We start from the raw sequence: 5,305 nt of genomic DNA, 5'->3' as shown, positions 1-5,305 counted from the left end.
GTCAACAGCTGGAGATTTGGTTATGGGTTCCCAAAACAATTTCAGCCCAAAGTGACTGTGGATGTTCTCCTCCTGTCCTGTAGGGGGCGGAATATCTCGTTCCTCCGCGGTGCTGGTGGAGATCCTGGCACCTGGAGATTCCAAACCCAAGTTCATCTTGAGCACCTACAGTGGGAGCATAGAGGAGGAGACGGATCCAGGGGTTGTGATTGTCAAGGTAAACTTCCCCAGATCCACTAAATTCTACTTCATCTGAAAAAACCACCAGATTGATCCTATAACATTTTTGTCACCCCAAATACAGGTGACCTTCCTAGCAGTAACTACAGTAGTTCCCGTGACGCTTCAGGTTCTGACAGACGCCGACAAGTTTGCCATTGACTCAAAGGCGTTTTTACCTCTAAGGTCAAACTGGACTATGAGACCCAAAGGAACTACTCAGTCCAGATCTCAATCTCGGATGGCACAAGCAGCGATGAGGCAACCATCGTGGTGCTAGTGATTGACATCAATGACAACAGCCCCGTGTTTGGATACAGAGGTAGGGGCCAACCTCACTGCCATGCCTGCCACGGACGCGGACGACGGCTTCAACAGGGAGCTCCGCTATGCCCTCCGGGGAGGCGAGGGGAAGTTCACTATCGACCCCAAAATGGGGATGGTGTCCCTGGCTGGGGCGCTGGACAGAGAAACCAAAGCCGAGTTCAGCCTGGAGGTGGTGGCTCAGGACCAAGGTCGTCCAGCTCTCTCCTCTACCGCCACCCTGCTCATTCAAGTATCTGACGTCAACGACAACGTTCCAAGTTTCTCCAAGACAGAATATGAGGTTGAGGTCTTAGAAACAGAGTCTGTGGGAAGGACACTGGTCACCCTAGAAGCGGTGGACCTTGACGAAGGCACAAACGGTGTAGTGACCTATAGTATATTTCAGCAAGACCCTCCCTCGACCGTGGCGTTCTTCCAGTTGGACTCTTCCACTGGAGTACTGCGGCTTGCTCAGGCCTTGGACTATGGAGCAGTGAAGGTGTACAACCTAATGGTACAGGCTGCAGATGGGGGGACCCCGTCCCTCGTTGGGAATGGATCAGTGGTGGTGAGGGTGACAGATGTAAACAACAACTCGCCTCAGTTCAGCGCAGAGTGCTACGATGTCGCCGTCTCTGAGAACCTGGCCAGCGGAGCGGCTGTCGTGACCCTGGAGGTCACCGACGAGGATGAGGTCAGAGAAATGAGACTGTCATTATCATCACGAGATCGATTATATTTTGTTATGATGCAAACAACATCTTGGACATTACTATCTACATTGAGATCAGGGATATATCTGCACGACATGAAGAATATTGGCTATGGTATATCGATTACGGTATATCAATGACTATATATATCAATGACGATATATATATATATATATATATACACTGCTCAAAAAAATAAAGGGAACACTTAAACAACACAATGTAACTCTAAGTCAATCACACTTCTGTGAAATCAAACTGTCCACTTAGGAAGCAACACTGATTGACAATAAATTTCACATGCTGTTGTGCAAATGGAATAGACAACAGGTTGAAATTATAGGCAATTAGCAAGACACCCCCAATAAAGGAGTGGTTCTGCAGGTGGTGACCACAGACCACTTCTCAGTTCCTATGCTTCCTGGCTGATGTTTTGGTCACTTCTGAATGCTGGCGGTGCTTTCACTCTAGTGGTAGCATGAGACGGAGTCTACAACCCACCCAAGTGGCTCAGGTAGTGCAGCTCATCCAGGATGGCACATCAATGCGAGCTGTGGCAAGAAGGTTTGCTGTGTCTGTCAGCGTAGTGTCCAGAGCATGGAGGCGCTACCAGGAGACAGGCCAGTACATCAGGAGACGTGGAGGAAGCCGTAGGAGGGCAACAACCCAGCAGCAGGACCGCTACCTCCGCCTTTGTGCAAGAAGGAGCAGGAGGAGCACTGCCAGAGCCCTGCAAAATGACCTCCAGCAGGCCACAAATGTGCATATGTCTGCTCAAACGGTCAGAAACAGACTCAATGAGGGTGGATGAGGGCCCGACGTCCACAGGTGGGGGTTGTGCTTACAGCCCAACACCGTGCAGGACGTTTGGCATTTGCCAGAGAACACCAAGATTGGCAAATTCGCCACTGGCGCCCTGTGCTCTTCACAGATGAAAGCAGGTTCACACTGAGCACATGTGACAGATGTGACAGAGTCTGGAGACGCCGTGGAGAACGTTCTGCTGCCTGCAACATCCTCCAGCATGACCGGTTTGGCGGTGGGTCAGTCATGGTGTGGGGTGGCATTTCTTTGGGGGGGCCGTACAGCCCTCCATGTGCTCGCCAGAGGTAGCCTGAGTGCCATTAGGTACCGAGATGAGATCCTTAGACCCCTTGTGAGACCATATGCTGGTGCGGTTGGCCCATGGGTTCCTCCTAATGCTAGACCTCATGTGGCTGGAGTGTGTTAGCAGTTCCTGCAAGAGGAAGGCATTGATGCTATGGACTGGCCCGCCCGTTCCCCAGACCTGAATCCAATTGAGCACATCTGGGACATCATGTCTCGCTCCATCCACCAACACCACGTTGCACCACAGACTGTCCAGGAGTTGGCGGATGCTTTAGTCCAGGTCTGGGAGGAGATCCCTCAGGAGACCATCCACCACCTCATCAGGAGCATGCCCAGGCGTTGTAGGGAGGTCATACAGGCACGTGGAGGCCACACACACTACTGAGCCTCATTTTGACTTGTTTTAAGGACATTACATCAAAGCTGGATCAGCCTGTAGTGTGGTTTTCCACTTTAATTTTGAGTGTGACTCCAAATCCAGACCTCCATGGGTTGATAAATTTGATTTCCATTGATAATTTTTGTGTGATTTTGTTGTCAGCACATTCAACTATGTAAAGAAAAAAGTATTTAATAAGAATATTTCATTCATTCAGATCTAGGATGTGTTATTTTAGTGTTCCCTTTATTTTTTTGAGCAGTGTATATATCGATGACAATATATAATGGTGATACATAATGGTGTTTATCATGACGATATCAACAATCTGAAAATATTTCAATACATCCATCCCACTAATACATTTCTGACGAACCTAGGAATGATAAGCCGACACGCACCATTAACATATCTCTGTGTTATCCTTTTAGGGTGGATTCTCGAACGGTCACTTCGTATTTACAAGTGATACCTTCAACATAAACAAACAAGGTGTTGTGTCCCTGAAGAGTGACGTCACCCTGGACAGAGAGACAAAGGATAACTACGTTTTACAGGTATACCACGTCATGTCAATCAACATGTGCTTTAGCTGCGTTTCTCATAAGGTCTACACCCAAATATAGGCCCAAATAACAGTCGGGTGTACTTCCATAAATGTAATCCATGTAGAGGAGGGAACATTTTTCATATCTTAACGATGGACAAGGACGCAGCTGGAGGAGAATCTCTCTCTTCCGATCACCCTGACCTTAACTCTACCCCACCTAGACGCCAAAGTAAACATCGTCTTCGTCATGTTGTTAAGTCATATAGGTGATAAAAATGTACGATGTGGATAGGCAAATGCAGGCTGGTAATTTGACTTAAGATGCTCAGTGAGACCATGAAGGTCAACAACGTTATGCGTTGGAGTCAACAATGTTACGTTTTGTCAACTACGTTACCCGTTAAGATCTTACCCCTCTCACTGTGTTCAGGTGGTGGCGGTGGACAAAGATGGCCTGAACGCCACAGCCCAGCTCAACATCACAGTTCTGGACTACAATGACAACACACCCCAGTTCCCTACTCTTCCAGACCCCATCCCTTTCCCTGAGGGGGAGTACTCGGACAAGTCTCCAGGAGAGGTGTACCATATCCTTGCCACAGACTCAGATCTCGGCTCCAACGGAGAAGTCACCATCTCCTCATCTGCCACGCTATTTCGCTTCAGGGAGGTGAGTCCAACCAAATAATGAAGCTTCTGGTAAACCTTCTTTACATAATACATTTCTTTAGATGAGAATTTGGATCTCGGGTACCAGGTTTGTTTACTGAGGGGTCAATCATTTTGATTAAGAAATGACCAAACACAAACAAAAGCAGATGCTTTTGATGACCTCATTATTGGCAAACCATGTTTAATATAATCTCAGCATACAAGCTTAATCAAGAGCAGTGTTGTTAGGGTAACACTGTGTATTTACACTAGTGTGTCTTGTGTTGAAGGATGGGATGCTACTGGTTGTGGGTCCTCTGGATCGGGAGACCAATGACTTCTATGAGCTGGTCATTGTGGCCACTGACAAGGGAACACCACAGAGACAGATACTATATACAAAACACAGTGGCCTAATTTAAAGGGACCCTTCACCCTGAAATCAGTACGACATTACCATAGCAGTACCATATCATAACACCACAATACCATAACAGACAATATCAAAGTTCTGTGCAGCCTACCTTCTTACACAAAGTTGGTTTCAAAGATTCCAACCCCACTTCACCAGAACATGACCAGCATCAGAGTGAGCGTGACAGATGTTAATGACAACACGCCAGTGTTCAGTGCTAATACGTACACGAAGAGCATTCTGGTGAAGGACGCCAAGGTGGGGGATGTGCTGTTGACCCTCTCTGCCACAGACAAGGACATGGGCCTGAACGCTCTCGTCACCTACAGGTTAGCCATGCACTGCTGTCCAACTCACATACACCTCTGTTGTACTTTCTACTCCCAGTCGTAGAGCCGGTACTGTAGAGATGAGTTTCAAGTCCACATGAAGGAATAAATTGGCCTAAATGGATCCTTAACGATATTGAAGAAATTGTCTGTTTTTACACAGAGTTATGCGTCAAATGCTTCGCCTCTGGCTATCTAGTTTCTCCTCAGGTGCCTCCCCTCGCTTGGCCCTGAATGGTAGCACAGGAGAGGTGACCGTGGCCTCTGACCTTTCTGATGTCACGGAGGACACACCACTTGAACTCACTGCAATGGCAAAGGACAGCGGGCTGCCTCCTCTGAACTCCACAGGTCAGGGATCGAGCATCACAAGTGGGCTAGTGTTTGTCTGTGTGTTTTTGTGACGTTGAGTTAGAGTGTATTATATCGTATGTTAGTCTGAATAGTAATGTGTGCTAAATCTGTGTGTGTTCTCTCTTTCCCCCTCATAGCCAATGTCCAGTTACTCCTGATGACTGTCAACCTCGGAGTGAGCGTGGCCTTTGAGAGCTCCTCCTACAACTTCAGCGTTCCGGAGAACGAACCAAAAGGGAGACCTGTGGGGACAGTGACGGCAACCCCAGGGAGCCCCGT

This window comes from Salvelinus namaycush, chromosome 39 (genome assembly GCF_016432855.1).
Source record: "Salvelinus namaycush isolate Seneca chromosome 39, SaNama_1.0, whole genome shotgun sequence".
Taxonomy (NCBI): domain Eukaryota; kingdom Metazoa; phylum Chordata; class Actinopteri; order Salmoniformes; family Salmonidae; genus Salvelinus; species Salvelinus namaycush.
This window is presented reverse-complemented; position numbering follows the sequence as displayed.